Source organism: Phoenix dactylifera, chromosome 1, assembly GCF_051530095.1.
Source record: "Phoenix dactylifera cultivar Ajwa chromosome 1, Ajwa_hap1_PhDact_Kaust_v1.1, whole genome shotgun sequence".
In the NCBI taxonomy this organism is placed as follows: domain Eukaryota; kingdom Viridiplantae; phylum Streptophyta; class Magnoliopsida; order Arecales; family Arecaceae; genus Phoenix; species Phoenix dactylifera.
This window is the reverse complement of record NC_143190.1, coordinates 24,841,556-24,862,026: the sequence shown is the minus strand read 5'-3', so window position 1 is coordinate 24,862,026 and position 20,471 is coordinate 24,841,556. Positions and strand designations below refer to the sequence as shown.

Below are 20,471 nucleotides of genomic sequence, written 5' to 3'. Positions count from 1 at the left end.
TTTCTTCTTCTCCTTCGTGGTATTTTCTGGTGTTGTGTTTCGCTGCATTATTGTTGTTAGGCGTGACCTAAGTCATAGAGACTAGGTACCCACGCCAGGAAGGCTGATCGGTTATCTTTGATAGACTGAGCCGCACGTTGTTGGGATTCGCTTTGTAATCCCTTCGTTCGTGTCAATATGATGAGTCAGTTGTGCCTTCTATAAGTGATCAGGTTAGTCAAGCCATACTCGGGCCTGGTTATCTGTTAGTAGATTACATTGAATTATGTCATGCTAATGGTTGGACCTAACCAGAACTTTCAGTGGAGGCGCCACACGCCTGCTGAAGAGGTGCCTGGGGCAAAATTAATACTAGAAATTGTTTAGATGAAACAATTAGTTAAGAACCTACCCACTGATACACATGGATTGGCCGAGCTACACTCGGGCCCATATGCGATCATGTGGATTCTAGTGCCTACTAAAGAATTAGGGTAATTCTTCAAATTGAATGTAGAGGTTAACAATTTGTATAAAATAGTGAGAGAACCTTTAGACTAAAGTCCAAGTCTTTTAATTTATATACTAATAAATGTCATGATTTTTCTTTATGCAGTCCACAAATTTGTCGCTCAGAATGCTATTAGATAGCGACAGGCTGACAGGACCCAACTTTAATAACTGGCTTGGAAAGCTAAAGATTGTTTTAGAGTACGAACGGATTCTGTACGTTCTGACAGATCCGGCACCTGAGGAGCATGCTCCTAATGCCCAAAGAACGGTCCAAGAAACTTATCAGAAGTGGCTCAGTGACCAAGTCACGGCCCGATGCATTATGCTGGCTGCTATGACCGATGAGTTCAGTCGCAGATTCGAGAATGCTCAGCTAGAAGATATGCTTCAAATGTTGAATGAGTCTTTTGGCATTCCAACGACGTTGAAAGGCGTAAGACTAGTTGTACCATTTTCAGCGCCCAAATAAGGGATGGGGCCTCAGTGACTGATCATGCATTGTACATGATCGAATTAATTGAGTGCCTGAACAAGCTCAGATTTCTCCTGCACGATCAACTGGGGAAGGATGCGATTCTGAATTCCCTGCCTACATCTTACTGAAAGTGTAGCATGATGCTAGTAGTGATAGCATGCTGAAATTTAAAAAAATTTCAAAATCAATGGCTGTACCTGTTTGGGTTGCCTACGTACCCCTTCACAAGGGGGATCAAGCTACACGTAGTTCTTTTAGTTTTGAAAAATGCAGCAGAAAAAACCAAATTAAACATTTTAATTCTAGCATGCATAAGAAATCAAATTTCAAAGTACCATTACAAGTATTCATGATCAATATGCTAGGATCGTTTAAATAATTATGCTAAAATCATTGCAAGATTAATTTCAGATATGAAATGAGATTATTAATTAAGTTCTAAACTCAATTAATCTAACATCCAACTAATCTTCGAATGCCCATCGAATAGGCTCAGAAGATTACTCTGTGAAGAGCCCCAAAAGAGGTTAAACCATTGGGGATTGGAACCTATAAGAAATACAACTTTGGATTTAGATTCATACCTTTATGAAATCTGAAAGTAATAGCCGATGCTTGAGCTTCATAGCCACACACTCGTCTGGCCTCTACAAATAATCCACGCGAAGCTCCTGGCGTGATCCAATCCCGCAGAAGTGCTAGCTTGCACACGATCTTCTTTTGCTGAATTTTGATCTTTCCGACGCTATCAACTTTTGATTCGCCTTCTTGGAAGAACATGGAGGAAAGGTTTATAGGGATTAAAGAGGACTTAGATTTGATCTAAAAGCTCTTTTCAGGGATCCCTATCAGCTATAGCGAGATGGACTTAGAGGAGATGGAATGGGTGGGATAAAGGCTGAATTTCATTCAATGATTTTCATGCTTATGGCGAGATGGAACTCATCCTTTTAAAGGCACGCCACCTGATCATTTGAATTCAAAATTCAAATGGAAATATGGTATTTTGTTGGCGCATGAAGGGGATGGTGGCAACAAGATAGATCTTATCTTGTTTTGAATTCAAAATTCAAACAATGCGAATAAGATAAAATCAAAATGGATGGTGATGATCTTCCATCATCATCTAGCCATTTTTCCATATGTTCCACGATCCAAATCTCATTAAATTTCATTGAAAACCCACTTCTGGATCGAATCCCGCAAGTTCAGCCCGTGCGCGAGCTCCAGAATTTTCGGAAGGAGTCGACCTTCCCGATCTCGAGTCGACTCCATGTCGCCTCGAGTCGACTCCTTCCCTTTCGACTCGACTCCAAAGTCGACCCCATAGCTTTCCAGGTCGACCCCGGCTGAGACGATAGAGAACTTCTTCCCTGAAATGCCCAGCGAGTCAACCCCTTCAAAGCTCAAGTCGACCCCAACTTGCTTCGAGTCGACCCCAAGGAAACTCGAGTCGACTCCACCTGGAAAAATAGAAGAAGTCGTCCTCTGGATTCTCTGAGAGAGTCGACCCCAATTAGGTCAAAAATCTGATTTAACCCAAAATTGAATCCAATTCAATTTGGCTTATCCTTAGTCCATTTACTCAATCAAATTAAGTTTATTAGTATTCCAATTACTAATTAATCCTCCAATAATTACTTTAATTATTTTATAGGATAATTTGCCAATCAAATTGACCAAATTATCCCTAAATGATTCTCAATCATCCATCGGCTATCTCGATCAATCAGAAAACTTCTATGTGTGTGACCTCATAGGTTCGAACCTAAGCCAGTAGTACAGGAACGACCTCCTGCACTAATCGATGGAACCATCTAGCAATAGTACCCGACGTCCGGATAGGCCGAATATATGCGAAGCAAATATTCTGAAATTCTGGACTATGGTTACTGTGTAATTCATCCCTTTGACTCCTAATGCTCGGATGACCTCAGAGTTCTGTCAACTCTCTAATCAGTACATCCACTATGTGATCAACTTTAAAAATTCTGTGACTCATCATAAGGATTATCTTGGCCAAGATTTTGCTGAATTAAACATAAAGCATTTTGTCATATTTCCAAGAGAGGTCAATTCTATCTTGACTCGCGCACCGATTTTGCAAGTACTTGACTGCACCCAGTAACCTTCCATCCTAGAATTAGAAATTTTGCTAGTTCGGTACCAAAGTACAGTGAGTTGCTTGCTAATCACTGTGGTAATCTCAGGTTTGGGGGATACTTATACCCATATCCACTCGGAACATCTTTTGACAGTAGAACGTTCCGAAATTGGTCACGTTTAGTGAGATGTACTCCTACACTTCACCTGTGTGATATATCAATATCTCCACACTCCTTGGTTAAGAGGACAACCAATGTATGTTTCACAATGACCTAATCTCGACAATATTGTCGTCCTGTTAACAGCATATTATTTGGTCGCGAACAGGTTTAAGGACTTGAAGATAAATCCTCCTTTATCATAAATAAGTCCTAAGGACTTCATCATATAAGAGTTCATTTAAAGATGTATGATGAAATGATGAATAATGCCAAATAATACTTTATTAATTTGTCAATTCATTTACAAAATTCAATCATCAACATGCTGACGATTGACATTTTGGATACAATTCCCAACAACTTCCACTTAGTCTAAAGCCAATCGACACAGTATCTAATACCCATCTTCGACTTGTATTCGTTGAACTCTTTGATGCCGAGGATTTTGGGAAATGGATTAGCCAGATTTTCTTCTATATCAATTTTCTGTAGATCAATGTCACCTTGTTCTATAATCTTTCGAATCAGATGATAGCGTCGCAGAATATGCTTGGTCCGCTGATGTGCTTTAGGTTCCTTTGCCTGAGCTATGGCTCTAGTGTTATCACAAAATATAGGAACTGGACCATCAATGGAAGGTGCCACTCCAAGCTCGGTGATGAACTTGTGTAACCATACGGCTTCCTTGGCTGAATCAGATGCTGCGATGTATTCTGTTTCGCATGTAGAATCCGCAACTGTGTGCTGCTTGGAACTCTTGCAGCAGATAGCACCACCCTTAAGAGTAAAGATATAACCCGACACGCTCTTGCTATCATCTCGATCTGACTGAAAACTGGAATCAGTATATCCTTCAAGTTTTAAATCAGAATCACCGTAGACAAGCCACTGGTCCTTAGTATTTCTCAAATACTTAAGGATGGTTTTTACAACCTTCTAGTGGTTGCTACCTGGATCAGACTGGTATCTACTCACTACTCCTAGTGAGTGTGCCACGTCTGGTCTAGTACATTATAGATCCCACTGCCGAAGCATATGAAATTCTATCCATACTCTCTCTTTCTTGAGGAGTTGTCGGACAATCCTTCTTGGAGAGGTTAATTCCATGGCCCATTGGAAGATAGCCTTTCTTGGAATTAATCATGCTGAACCTCTTCAGCATAGTATCAATGTACGTAGATTGGGATAATCCAAGCAATCTTTTAGATCTATCTTTATAGATCTTCATCCCCAGGATGTAAGATGCTTCATCCAAATCTTTCATGGCAAATTAAGATGATAACCATACTTTTATTCCTTGTAATGTAGGGACATCATTCCCAATTAATAGAATGTCATCCACATACAAAACTAGAAATATAATAACTGAACTATTGATCCATTTATAAATGCAAGGTTCTTCTTCATTCCTAATGAAGCCATATGTTTTGATTACCTTATCAAAATGTATATTCCAACTCCATAAAGCTTGCTTTAATAAATAAATGGATTTTTAAAGCTTGCACACTTTAGACTCATCTGCAGATGTAAAACCTTCAGGTTGTATCATATACACTTTCTCTTCTAAATTTCCATTTAGAAAGGCAGTTTTAACATTCATCTGCCAAATCTCATAATCTAAATGTGCTGCTATCGCAAGCATAATCCGAATTGGTGCAAACCTCAACGAACCTGCCATGAGACCCAACAACAATAGTTTGGAAAATCAATTCCCAGATCGTCCAAAAAGGTTAGAAGAAAAGGAATATAGACCCCGTTGCTATAAAGAGCAAGAGAACCTATATTATCAAAGGATTAGGAATATTGACCCCGTGACTATAGAGAGTCAGAAACCAATATTATCAAGGGTTGGAGGTTCAAGTAGTTGTACTTGAAACTACCGTAAGTTCTACACAAGAACAATAGAGAGAAAATTCTCACAAAAAGATTATATTTTGGAATTGCTTGATTACAAGTGAAAACACCAAGTATTTATAGGCAAAACAAGCCTTGGGTGCATTGAACCAACTAGAAAAACATTAAATGAAAGTTGGTGAAGATGAAAGGAATACTACTTAAAGTCTTGGCAGCAATTAATTAATCTTGGAAAGTTGCAGTAAAACTCCCAACCATTTTGACTAGGTTCATCCTTCATTTGCAAGCCTCAAAAATGTCCTTCAGCCTTCCAAAAGCCTATGATAAAAGTACCATAAAGAGGAGTCCGAATTTGAAAGAATTAGACTCTTCTTTTCCATATTTAAATAATTAATTGGGCTGGATATTGTCGAAATGGACTTGCCACATATTAACCATCTTCAAGTCCAAATCTTCATGTGGACTAGAACCTTCTCCTTGGGCTTGAGTTAATAAAGTTTGGACAGCTTCTTGAAGTTTCTTGGCCCGAGCTCTTGTGATTGGCCTAATTGGAATCTCCACATTATCTTGAGCTCTTGTGATTGGCCTAATTGTCCTTGAGCATATCATCCTCCCTTCTTGAAAAGGATTCCTCCTCGAATCAAGATCTGCATAAAAGGGAGAAAGATCAGAAACATTAAAGGTAGAACTAATATCAAACTCTCCTTTAAGATCAATCTTGTAAGCATTGTCATTGATCTTTTCCAGTACTTCATAAGGACCATTCCCACGTGGATTGAGCTTTGATTTTCATTGGCTAGGGAATCTTTCTTTGCGAAAATGTACCCAAACTAAGTCTCCTGGTTGAAAAATGACTTCCTTTCTTCCTTTACTAGCATGGGCAGCAGCTTGCTCATTTCGTTTAAGGATATGTTGGCGTGCTTCTTCATGGATTTTCTTCACCTTTTCAGCTTTCTTCTTCCCATCTAAACTGGTAATCTTGTTAACAGGTAAAGGAAGTAAATCCAATGGAGTTAATGGGTAGAGGAAGTAAATCCAATGGAGTTAATGGGTAAAGGAAGTAAATCCAATGGAGTTAATGGGTTAAAACCATAAACAACTTCAAAGGGTGAATAAGAAGTAGAAGAATGCACAGTTCTATTATATGCAAATTCAATAAAAGGAATGCAATCTTCCCAAGTCTTCAAATTCTCTTTAATTATAGCACGCAACAAAGTACCTAAAGTCCGATTCACAACCTCTGTTTGACCATCTATTTGAGGGTGACAAGTAGCAGAAAATAACAAAGTTGTCCCAACTTATCCCACAAAACTCGCCAGAAATGACTAAGGAACTTAACATCCCTATCACTAACAATTGTCTTAGGAAGACCATGAAGACGAACAACTTTCCTAAAAAACAATTCAGCAATATGAACGGCATCATCAGTTTTATGACAAGCGATAAAATGTGCCATTTTAGAAAATCGGTCTACAACAACAAAAATTGAATCTTTTCCCCTTCTAGTTCTAGGTAAACCTAAAACAAAATCTATAGAAACATCAGTCCAAGGGTGACTAGGAATAGGTAAAGCTTTATATAATCCATGAGGTTTCACTCTTGATTTGGCCATTTTGCAAGTGACACATCTATTGCAAATTCTGTCAACATCTCTTTTCATATGAGGCCAAAAGAAATGTTCTTTCAAAATTTCCAGAGTTTTAAAAATACCAAAATGTCCCATTAATCCTCCCTGTTCGTCTGATTCCTGTTTAACTAAAAATATGCTAGACAGATCGTTGTTAGAACCGACAAACAAAAGTTAAATTTAAATTTTTACTCTTACCTTTCCTACTCGAAGAATAGTGGTTGTAAGAGGTCGATCCACAGGGAGGCGATTGGAGTTGCATAAAAATTAGAACGTTCACTCGGATTTGAAATCGATTTTTGAATGATAAAAGAAAAACATTATTTTGAGGATGTTGATGGATTCTCTAGTCTACCGGAGAATATTTTTTTATAAAAAGACAAGTACTTAGAAATTAAAGAGTATTTATGAATTCATGAAATGTTTAACTATTCAAAGGAGAATTTTTGCATAAATTAAAATGGATGAAAATAGTGCTTAGGGAGATTGAAGCCTACACAAATTACATAAAGGAGGATTTAATGTATTGCATCAAAGAAGAATTAAAAGATTGCATTAAAAAAAATAGAAATTAACTTGAACCTAGAACAAGGATTGCATAAGAAAAAGAAATGATAGGTTTAGAAAACTAAATTGATTACAATGGTAGAAATGAATATTGGTAGCTTGATGCTACCTTTCTTCTGCAATTAAAATAAAGAAAAGAAATAACAAAAATAAAAAAAAGAAAACATCTCCCTTTCTCTCCCACGGTGGAACAACCAAATAATATTATTTTTTTTTCCTTTCTTTCTTCTCCAAAAGAAACAGAGCTCCCCTGTTCTTGGACAAAAACCAGCCGAGTTCCCTTCTTCTTCCCTTGGACTAGCCGACCACCACCCACCTCCCCTGTTTCTTGGTTCCCGCCCCAACCGATGGCCTCCCTCCTCCCTGGTTCTTAGCCTCCACCGAGCACCCCTCCTCCCTCTTCCTTCTTCTCGTCTTATAGCCGCGGATGCACTTGAAATGGAATCATGGGTCATTCGGGATGCTGGGAAATACAAGGAAATGGTGGGCGTGCTCCGGACGGCTTCCCTCTTTGGCCACGGACGCGAGATCGTCGGACGCCTGATGCGGAAGGGAGGTGCGAAGTTCCTTCTTCGGGCGCTGCTGCGATCATGGAGAAGGGGCTGGACGCCAGTGATTGCGGAGGATTTGGAGACGGGCGAGCTGGGAGTTGAAGTGGAAGGTGGCGACGTGGATTTCTTTCTTTGGATCGATGGAAGGATGGGAGCTGGGGATGCGGTGACGGCTGGCAGCGATCGTACTGATGGCGTGGAGGATTTGGAACGCTGCATCGATCGCGGGGAGGCTGCTGGGTTTCCGGATCGCGGAAGGAAGGCGGGGACGCGGGCTGAAGAGGAAGGATGTGGCCTTGCTTGGACCACGGCCTGAAATTGGAAGGTGGGGACGCGGGGAGGAGTCGATCACGGACGGAAGGAGCTGGGATTTGCCTTGCTGGGAGGCTGAAGCGGAAGGTGGGGACGCCGGCTGGTGAATCCTTTCTTCTCCCCTTCTTTCGCATGGGATCTGGCACGCGGTTGGGACGCTAAGGATGCGGACGAAAAGGGACTCGGGACCCCTGGAGATGCGGGGACGGTGCTCGGATCACGCTGCAGTCGGACGGGCATGGAAGGTTGGGGAGGCTGGGAGATACCAAGTTCCATTCAATTAGTCATATAGATAAAAAAAAATAGTGTGATTTGAAATTTGGCTTGTAGACGGACGGACTGAGTTCGTCACGGTTCATCTGTTCTGACTGGAGGTCAAGTGCAAGTCTTTCATGGGTCACCCAGCACCTCATAGTTATGATATGGCCAAATTAGATTTGTCCAAAATTATTTCCCAAAAGCACAAAGAAAATGGACCTGATTCGGATCCGAACCCGACTCGGACCCGACCCGATCTTCAACCGGGTCGGATCTGGGAAGGGACCTTCTTTAGTCAAATTTGTACTCAATGTGCATTTTATCTCTAATTTATGAAAATCTGTGCCAAACCCAAATATAATATTAATCCAGTGAATTTATCATTATCGGTTAGCAATAATACTAATTTAGGTGACATATAGGTCGCACTTTTGTGCTCTCATCACACCCCCCAACTAGCTTATTGCTAGTCTCTAGCAATTTAGTGCGAAAATGATAAAATAAGAGTGCAAAAGTGTAATTTATTATATAAATATACTAAGATAAATACTCATTTTCGTAGAGCATTACGATTGCACTTAGCACGTGCAACAAGCCTTTAAACCCCTAGGTTACCCTAATGGACGAGTGTTGTCTCGTGAGGGTTTGCAGTGAAGTTACCTACAAACTTCAATCCCAAAATAAAATTTGGTTTGTGAAATGAAAGTCTAATTTCAAGTACATAACTGATAAAAATTTCAAAAGCATACAAGGTTTTAATTACTAAGTAGCCCAATTTCTAGGTTAGTATGCAATTTAAGTTGAAGTCATTAAGTTTTCCGTTAGGGAGTTGTAATACTTATTTATACTTGAGTGCTTAGTGAAGTCTAGACCATGCACCAGCTAAGGTTTCGAATCTCCAAAATATCGCTAATATTAGTAGTTTCCAAGAATTGGTCGGACAAGACCTATTTGCTGATTCAAAATCATCTTATCTGCAGGATTTCGAGAGCTGTGGATGTTTACTTTAATACCTCATGGGCTTTATCTGTAATATTCCAGTTTACTCGAATTTTTACAACGACGGCTTTCACACTATTGTCTTTCTTAAGGTCAATATACATTTTTTTTTAATTTTTTTTTGCATTAAAGAGAAATGATAATGTATATATTGTGCACTTTTACTCCTGTGATGATTCCTCCATGTAGCGAGCAATTAGTCGACAATTCTCACACCAGTTGGCATGAGGTGTCGGGCATCAAGACTCCCCTACGGACCTATGCTCGGGTTCCTCATCACAAGCCCGCTGACCTTTGACAATAGGTAGCCCTTTTCGATGTACCTGACTAAATCCACCATTTTTTTTTTGGATCAGAAAAAGATGGTTCATGAGGATTCGATGTTTCTACCATATTCTCAACACAATGTCGACCCTATACCTTAGAAAATGCAGGCCAGATGTGTTGTGAAATTCAAAGCACTAATTAGCTTACAACTCACTAAAAGGAACTTAATAAAAAGAACTCACTTTGCACTACTTCCGACTAGTCATTGGGCTTTTAGGTTTTATTTACCTTGTGTGTTGTAATAAATTTTTTTTTTCAAAAATTTTAACTAAAAACTTTTTTTTATTTTTATAAAATTCCAAATGCTTAAAAATACCCCCAAACCTAAATCTAATATTGTCCTCAATGTTAAAGAGAATTTAAAGCAGTAAGAGGACAGAGGAGAGACATTACCTGATATTGGACCTTGATATGGCTAATAACTTGAAGATTGGGAAAAATACCCCCAAACCTACATGTTAGTAACTTTTTTTTATTATTAATAATAATTTTAATCTTTACCTGTTGGGTTGCCTCCCAAGAGCGCTAAGTTTTATGTCTTCAGCCAGACAATTCCGATTTACTCATAATAGATAGGATCCGTCAGAAGTGTCTCCTCGACTTCTGGACTCAGATACTCAAGGTATGATTTTAAACGATGTCCATTGACTTGAAAGGACCTACCATCCTTGGTATTGCATATTACTACTGCACCATGCGGGTGCACTTTCTCTACTGTGTATGGGCCAGTCCAGCGAGATTTAAGTTTCCCAGAAAATAGATGTAATCGAGAATCATATAAGAAAACTTTTTGTCCTTGGTGGAACTCTTTACGAGTAATCATTTTATCATGCATGACTTTCATGCGATCCTTGTACTTCTTAATACACTCGTAAGCATCGTTCCTAATTTCTTCAAGCTCGTCGAGCTGAAGCTTTCTATGTTCTCCCGCCTTGTTGAGATCGAAATTTAGGCGTTTGATTGCCCAATAGGCCTTGTGTTCTAATTCGACAGGTAAATGGCAAGCCTTGCCATAGACAATCCTATATGGGGACATTCCAATTGGTGTTTTGTAAGCCATACGATATGCCCACAATGCATCTGTTAACCTAAGGGACCAATCTTTTCGAGATGGATTGACAGTTTTTCTCAAGGATGATCTTGATTTCTCTGTTGGAAATCTCAACTTGTCCACTCGTTTGTGGATGATATGGTGTACCGACCTTGTAGGTGATGTTGTACTTCCTAGCAAGGGCTTTAAAAATTCTATTGCAAAAATATTTCCCCCTATCACTAATGATAGCACGAGGGGTGCCAAAGCGAGCGAAGACAGACTCCTTAAGAAACTTGATCACTACTTTGTGATCATTGGTCTTACATGCGACAGCCTCAATCCACTTGGACACATAGTCAACGGCTAGGAGTATGTACTGGTGCCCAAATGACATAGGAAAAGGACCCATAAAATCAATACCCCAAACATCAAAGACTTCTACAATTAAGATCGGGTTCAGGGGCATCTCATTTTTTCTTGAAAATTTTTCTAGTCTTTGACATCGGTCACATGATTTGCAATACTCGTGTGAGTCATGAAATAGTGTGGGCCAATAGAATCTGCACTGCAAAACCTTTGCAGCCGTCTTTTTACCACTGAAATGACCACCACAAGCGTGGTCATGACAAAAGGAAAGGATTTTCCTTTGTTCGTATTCAGGGATACACCGTTGGATGATCTGATCAGGGCAATATTTAAATAGGTATGGTTCATCCCAAAAATACCACTTTACACGAGCTAGGAAGCGGAATTTCTCTTGTTTGGTCCATGAACTGGGCATTCGTTCAGTAACTAGATAGTTGACTACATCAGCATACCATGGAACATTGGTATGGGAAATCATCATTAATTGTTCATCAGGGAAGGTCTCGGACACAGGCATGGATTCTCCAGATGATTCAACAATTAATCTGGACAAATGGTCAACTACAACATTTTCAGATCCCTTTTTATCTCGTATTTCAAGATCAAATTCTTGAAGCAATAGGATCCAACGAATGAGTCTTGCCTTGGCATCCTTCTTTGTGAGAAGGTACTTAAGGGCGGCATGATCAGAATAAATGAGGACCTTGGATCCTATCAGATAGGGACGAAATTTATCTAGAGCAAAAACAACTGCCAACAACTCTTTTTCAGTGGTAGAATAGTTGAGTTGGGCATCATTCAGAGTTTTGCTCGCATAATGAATCACATGGGGAAGCTTCCCCACTCGCTGACCTAGGACGGCACCTATTGCATAATCAGATGCATCACACATGATTTCAAATGGCAGATTCCAATCAGAGCTCCTTATGATGGGTGCTGAAGTTATTTCAGACTTTAGTCTTTCGAAAGCAGTTATACAAATTGGCGAAAAATTAAAAGTAGCATCTTTCGCCAACAAATCGCATAAGGGTTTCGATAATTTACTGAAATCCTTGATAAAGCGGCGGTAAAAATCCGCATGCCCTAAAAAGGATCTGACTTCCCTAACAGTTTTGGAAGGTGGCAATTTAGCAATTAATTCTACTTTGGCCTTATTCACCTCAATTCCCCTTTGTGACACAATGTGTCCTAAAACAATACCTGATTCTACCATGAAATGATACTTCTCGCAGTTAAGAACTAAGTTTTTCTGTTTACAGCGTTCTACAACAAGTGTCAAGTGGTGTAGACATTCCTCAAAATTGGATCCAAATACAGAAAAATCATCCATGAAAACTTCTAAAAATTTCTCCACCATGTCGGAGAAAATACTCATCATACACCGTTGGAATGTAGTTGGTGCATTGCATAGCCCAAAAGGCATGCGACGATAGGCAAAAGTGCCATAAGGATAAGTGAATGTGGTTTTCTCTTGATTCTCACGTGCGATAGGGACTTGGTTATATCTAGAATAACCATCGAGGAAACAGTAATGGGAGTGGCCAGCTAGTCGTTCTAGCATTTGATCGATGAAGGGTAGAGGAAAGTGGTCTTTCCTAGTCATGGCATTAAGCTTCCTATAGTCGATGCATACTCGCCATCCCGTTTGGACTCGAGTAGGGACTAACTCATTGGGATCATTTTTCACCACAGTGATGCCAGACTTTTTAGGTACGACTTGAACTGGGCTTACCCACTGACTATCAGAAATAGGATATATAATCCCTGCATCTAAAAGCTTGATGACCTCGGCTCGAACTACGTCCTTCATGATTGGATTAAGTCACCTTTGTGGTTCTCTAGAAATTTTTGCATCTTCTTCTAGATGGATTTTATGTTGGACCACAGAAGGACTAATCCCCTTAATATCAGCTATAGACCAACCGATAGCTTCCTGATTCTTTCGAAGGATACTTAACAGCTTCTCTTCCTGTTCTTTAGTTAGATTCGATGCAATTATAACAGGTAAGGTCTTGTTTTCTCCAAGAAATGCATACTTCAAGTTTTCGGAAAGGTCTTTGAGTTCTAGTTGTGGAGGTTTGACATTGGATGACACTAACTGAGATTCTGAAATAGGCAATGATTCAAACTTGGTGGCCCATCTGCTAGTATCCATCACAGGAATGGAATCTAACAATGCATTAACCTCTTGACTTGACTCACAATCTTGACCAAAATTAGCCAAACATCTTTCTAATGGGTTAGAATAACTCGACTCTTTAAAAGAACTGCTAATTATATTCTCAATCATGTGAATTTCTTCCAAATCGTCCATCTTTGTTGACTGACTACTACTATGAAAAATATTGAGCTGGACAGTCATGTTCCAAAAGGCTAGAGTCATTATTCCATTTCGGCAACTAATCACAGCATTTGAAGTGGCCAAAAATGGTCTACCTAAAATCATCGGGATGTGACTTTCTGGATTTTTTACTGGTTCAGTTTCAAGGACTACAAAATCCACAGGGTAGTAGAATTTATTAACTTTTACAATCATATCCTCTACAATTCCTTTGGGATACTTCATAGTCCTATCTGCTAATGACAAGGTAATGTTTGTGGGTTTTAACTCCCCCAAACCTAGTTCGGTGTGGACAGAATAGGGTAATAGTTTTACACTTGCTCCTAAGTCTAGTAGGGCTCTCCGAATTATGGTGTCTCCTATTTTAATTTCAACAGTGGGGCAACCAGGGTCCTTGTATTTTGGGACAATCTGTTGTTGAATAAGAGATGAGGCTTGTGCCGCCATCACAGCTTGCCTAGGAATACTGGTTTTCTTTTTTACCGTGGTTAGGTCTTTTAAGAATTTTGTATAAGAGGGGATCTGTCTAATGGCATCTAGGAAGGGTAAATTTATTTGAACATTTTTAAAGACTTCCATGATTTCATCGTACTGAGATTTTTTCTTTGAGTCTTGTAGTCTACTAGGAAAGGGAGCCTTAGGTGTGTAAGTCTCTATTAGTTTCTCCTCTATTCCTTGTCTTCCCTGTTCTTGTGCCTTTTTCTGGGTGGGGTTTGGTTTATGTTTTTCTTTTTTTTCTTGCATAGGAAGTTGGACTTTGTTGTCCACTTGCTTGCCAGACCGTAAAGTGGTAATTGCCTGGACTTCATGGGTAGGGTTTCCATTAGAATCAATCTGAAACTGGCCTCTCGGCCCTTGATTCTGTTGTCTACTAGGGTTAGGTTACTGGCTGACTGGGCAATTCACCTCTCTTCCTATCCCCTAGAGAGTTAGCTATTTGGCTCAGACTAACCTCAAGTTTTGCAATCGCTTGCGCATGAAATTGGTTAGTCTGGGTTTGAGCCATGTTGGTCTGTTGTTGCTGTTGGATGAAGTCTTGTTGCTGCTTCATCATGTTAGCCATCATGGCTTCCAATGATGTAGTTTGCTGAGGAATAGGGGCACTATAAGTAGGAATAGGTGGAGCCAATGTTTGGTTTAATTGTGATGGAGCTATCCTGGGAAAATTCTTCTGAAAATTTGGTGGACCACCTTGATGCTGAATAGGTTCATTTTGCTTGTATGAGAAATTTGGGTGGAACCTATTATCAGGGTGGGAGACTGGGCTGAATGAATTGGGAGTGGGCTTCTTGAAGGCACTATATGAGTTTAGAGCATTTGCCTGCTCAGCCTTAATGTTGGGTAAACTAGGACAACACTCCACTAAATGCTCAGAACTGTTACACAGGATACATAAACTATGTGACTCGTGATCCACTTTCATGATGGGATTTAACTCTTTATATGAATTCGAGCTAGTGGAAATAGTGAAAGCATCAAACTTTTTGCTTAAGTTGTTCATTCCAGTCACCAGATTGGACATGACATTTTTGAGTTCTGGGTCTGCTTTCATTTCATAATTACCTGGTTTTCTAGACCCGAACTCATCTCTATTTACTTCCTCACCATAGCTACTCCAATTTTGGGCGTTCTCGGCTAAGTCAACGAGAAATTCATAGGCTTGATCCGGGGTTTGGTTCATGAACCTACCTTTGTGCATGGACTCGATCATGTTTCTATGTGCCGGAGGTAGTCCTTTATAAAAGAAATGTACTAGATCAGCCTTGTCAAGCCCATGGTGCGGGCACTTGACCAAAAGATCATGGAATCTTTTCCAAAGTTGGGAAAATTCCTGCTTAGATTTTTCTCTAAAAGTTCTGATGGCATCCTTAATTTTTTCAGTCTTTACCATGGGATAGAACTTAGCCATGAACTTCCTAGATAGTTGTTCCCATGATGTGATGGAATTTGAAGCAAGGGAATACAGCCATGCAGCAGCACGATCCTCTAAAGTCATGGAAAATAATCTTAATTTAATACCCTCTTCATCTAAGTTTTGATTTCTAAACGTTTGACAAATTGTCAAAAATTTGTTTAGATGAATGTAGGGTTGTTCACTCTCAAACCCATGAAACTTGGGTAACATGTTTATTGTTGCAGCCCGAATCTCGAATTGGGCTGCATTATTAATTGGTAGTACTATGCAAGTAGGGGGACTAGCAGATGCGGGTGCGAACAACTCATTCAAAGTTCTAATGTGTTCACCCATTGTAGAGATTGACAGTTGGTTTATAGTTCGCAAGTTGTGATGAAAAGTTCTATCAATCTCAGGATCAAATGGGGTTAACTTACCCCTTAATAACCTTCTACCATGCATACATTATCAACACTTCATTAGATTTGACTTCTACAATGAACGAAATCCTAAAAGAAGAGAAGGGCTAGACACAGATGACCACAACCAACACCACACAACAATTTGACCCTATTAGTCTTAGAACTAGGTGAGGTTTAGTAGCTTCTTAAATCTAGTTGCACAGAGACTTATCAGGTTAAAAAAAGTTCCTGAAATTCTCTCTAGATTAGACAGCTCCTAATCTTCCTTTCAGATTAAGCTTGAGCTTACCAGTTAAGCAATCCAGTAACCAGTGACCAGAAAAGTCCCGGGGTGTGTGGTGGTGCCAGAAGGGATACACCGATACCACAATACCCGTAACAGTTCTCACTGTTGTAAAACTTTCCTAGACATCACCAATTACTAAATTCTCACTGGAGTGGCATTCAGCCGCTTCTTTCCAAGAGCCTAATTGAGCTCGAAAACCCTAAGGCCAACGTCTAATTTGATTTTAATTTAATTTGGCTTAGGATATGTATGCAAGGTGGTGATTTTTGGGCTAAGGACAGGTAATGACTTTCTGACCTTATCTTTTTAATGGGTTTTGCCCTTAATTTCTTTATGCAAATGCTTAACACTAAATGCAGCAAATAATCAATGGGTTTTTTTAAAGTTTATGCAATGTCATTAGGTTGTACTGATTAAATGAGCAAGCAATTTTTTTTATTTTTTTATTTTTCTTAATTAATTTTTTTTAATTTTATGTTGTTTTTTTTTAATTTCTAATATAGGAATAACTTGAATGTAAACTAAAACTAATCCTTATGCGTCAGTCAATCTCCGAATGCCCGTTGAATAAGCTCTGGAGATTACTCTGTGAGGAGCCCCAATAGAGGTATGATCACCTCGGAGGATTGCACCCTATCAATTACTAGCAAAAATAATATTTTTTTGAATTTAATTAATTTTTTTTACTTTTTTTTTGAATTTAAATTTCAAATTTCGAATCACAGAATTCAAATTTTGAATTTAAATTTTTGAATTCTTGATTTTTTTAAAAAAAAATTTTTAAATTTTTTTTTACTTTCTTTTCTAGAAAACTTTAATTTCGAATTTCAAATTTTAGAATTTAATAACTACGAAATTACTAACTAAAAATAATCAAAATAAAGAAAATTAATAAAAACTTACTACCGGAGTGCGTTCACTCCGGGCATCCAAAATCTGATTTGATCTTCGTGATTGTTCTTGCTTCTCGATTTGCCTCCCCGGCAACGGCGCCAAAATTTTATTCGTCTGATTCCTGTTTAACTAAAAATATGCTAGACAGATCATTGTTAGAACCGACAAACAAAAATTAAATTTAAATTTTTACTCTTACCTTTCCTACTCGAAGAATAGTGGTTGTAAGAGGTCGATCTATAGGGAGGCGATTGGAGTTGCATAAAAATTAGAACGTTCACTCGGATTTGAAATCGATTTTTGAATGATAAAAGAAAAACATTATTTTGAGGATGTTGATGGATTCTCTAGTCTACCGGAGAATATTTTTTTATAAAAAGACAAGTACTTAGAAATCAAAGAGTATTTATGAATTCATGAAATGTTTAACTATTCAAAGGATAATTTTTGCATAAATTAAAATGGATGAAAATAGTGCTTAGGGAGATTGAAGCCTACACAAATTGCATAAAGGAGGATTTAATGTATTGCATCAAAGAAGAATTAAAAGATTGCATTAAAAAAATAGAAATTAACTTGAACCTAGAACAAGGATTGCATAAAAAAAAAGAAATGATAGGTTTAGAAAACTAAATTGATTACAATGGTAGAAATGAATACTGGTAGCTTGATGCTACCTTTCTTCTGCAATTAAAATAAAGGAAAGAAATAACAAAAATAAAAAAAAGAAAACATCTCCCTTTCTCTCCCACGGTGGAACAACCAAATAATATTATTATTTTTTTCTTTCTTTCTTCTCCAAAAGAAACAGAGCTCCCCTGTTCTTGGACAAAAACCAGCCGAGCTCCCTTCTTCTTCCCTTGGACCCGCCGGCCACCACCCACCTCCCCTGTTTCTTGGTTCCCACCCCAACCGATGGCCTCCCTCCTCCCTGGTTCTTAGCCTCCACCGAGCACCCCTCCTCCCTCTTCCTCCTTCTCGTCTTATAGCCGCGGGTGCACTTGAAATGGAATCATGGGTCATCCGGGATGCTGGGAAATACAAGGAAATGGTGGGCGTGCTCTAGACGGCTTCCCTCTTTGGCCACGGACGCGAGATCGTCGGACGCCTGATGCGGAAGGGAGGCGCGAAGTTCCTTCTTCGGGCGCTGCTGGGATCATGGAGAAGGGGCTGAACGCCGGTGATTGCGGAGGATTTGGAGACGGGCGAGCTGGGAGTTGAAGTGGAAGGTGGCGACATGGATTTCTTTCTTTGGATCGATGGAAGGATGGGAGCTGGGGATGCGGTGACGGCTGGCAGCGATCGTGCTGATGGCGTGGAGGATTTGGATCGCTGCATCGATCGCGGGGAGGCTGCTGGGTTTCCGGATCGCGGAAGGAAGGCGGGGACGCGGGCTGAAGAGGAAGGATGTGGCCTTGCTTGGACCACGGCCTGAAATCGGAAGGTGGGGACGCGGGGAGGAGTCGATCACGGATGGAAGGATAGCAGGATTTGCCTTGCTGGGAGGCTGAAGCGGAAGGTGGGGACGCGAGCTGGTGAATCCTTTCTTCTCCCCTTCTTTCGCATGGGATCTGGCACGCGGTTGGGACGCTAAGGATGCGGATGAAACAGGGACTCGGGACCCTTGGACATGCGGGGACGGTGCTTGGATCATGCTGGAGTCGGATGGGCATGGAAGGTTGGGGAGGCTGGGAGATACCAAGTTCCATTCAATTAGTCATATAGATAAAAAAAAATAGTGTGATATGAAATTTGGCTTGTAGACGGACGGACTGAGTTCGTCACGGTTCATCTGTTCTGACTGGAGGTCAAGTGCAAGTCTTTCATGGGTCACCCAGCACCTCATAGTTATGATATGGCCAAATTAGATTTGCCCAAAATTATTTCCCAAAAGCACAAAGGAAATGGACCTGATTCGGATCCGAACCCGACTCGAACCCGACCCGATCTTCAACCGGGTCGGATCTGGGAAGGGATCCTTCTTTAGTCAAATTTGTACTCAATGTGCATTTTATCTCTAATTTATAAAAATCTGTGCCAAACCCAAATATAATATTAATCCAGTGAATTTATCATTATCGGTTAGCAATAATACTAATTTAGGTGACATATAGGTCGCACTTTTGTGCTCTCATCACTCCCTCATGAGACTCCCTGACAAGAAGCTCACGTAAAGAACACTTCGGAACGCAAAGCTTATTTTTCCGAAATAAGTACCCATCTTGCTTGTAAAATTTTTCAAAAGGTTTTGTTTCACAAGCTTCAAAAACTGTTGAAAACTCAGAATCTTGTGGGTACAACTCCTTGATATGTTCAAACCCCAAAAACTTTGCTGAAAGAGTAGAGAAGAATATACCTTCTTGATAAAGCATCAGCAACAATATTATTTTTACCTTGTTTGTATTGGACAACATATGGGAACATCTCAATAAACTCAACCCAACGAGCATGCCTTCGATTAAGCTTACCTTGGCTCTTCCAATGCTTCAAAGATTCATGATCGGTGTGAATAAAAAACTCCTTTGACCATAGGTAGTGTTGCCACGTCTCTAATGCTCTCACCAATGCATAGAGTTCTTTGTCATAGGTGGAGTAGTTCAAGGCAGCTCCGCTCAACTTCTCACTAAAGTAAGCCAAGGATCTCTTGTCTTGTATTAGGACAGCACCTATACCAATACCAGAAGCATCACATTCGATTTCAAAAGTTTTAGAGAAATCTGGTAAAAGTAATAAAGGGGCAGAACTTAGCTTTTCTTTCAAGGTGTTGAATGCATACTCTTGTGCTTCACCCCATTTGAATTCAACACTTTTCTTGATGATTTCTGTCAATGGAGCAGCTATAGTGCTAAAGTTTGAAACAAACTTCGGTAGAATTCCGCCAAGCCATGGAAGCTCCTAACTTCGGTGATGGTAGTTGGTGTAGGCTAGTCTTTGATCGCCTTTACCTTCTCTTTATCAACTTCTACACCTCTAGTACTTACAACAAAGCCAAGAAACACAACTTTGTTCAAACAAAATGCTGGGTGCATTAGTTAATCCAAAGGGCATAACTAACCACTCATAAAGTTCATGTTTTGTTTTAAAAGCAGTTTTCCACTCATCTCCCTCTTTCATTCGAATTTGATGATATCCAGATTTTAAATCAATTTTAGAAAAGATAGTGGAACCATGGAGTTCACCAAGCATGTCATCAAGACAGGAAATAGGATAACGATACTTTACCGTTATTTTGTTGATAGTACGACAGTCAATGCACATCCTCCAAGTTCCATCTTTCTTGGGAACTAGCAAAACTGGAACAGCACATGGGCTCATGCTCTCTCTAACATGATCTTTGTTCATCAGCTCTTCAACTTGTCTTTGCAATTCTTTTGCTTCTTCGGGGCTGCATCTATAAGCTGGTCTATTTGGAATTTGGGCATCCGGAACTAGGTCAATTTGATGTTCAATGCCTCTAATTGGTGGCAATCCTGGTGGCATCTTTTCTGGAAAAACATCTTGAAATT

At 39.7% G+C, this 20,471-nt stretch overlaps 1 pseudogene; it reads right to left on the bottom strand.

Annotated features, from left to right (window-relative positions):
* Positions 1-10,288: 10,288 nt before the first annotated feature.
* Positions 10,289-14,213, bottom strand: LOC149768549 (uncharacterized; annotated as a pseudogene).
* Between the last annotated feature and the right edge of the window lie 6,258 nt (positions 14,214-20,471).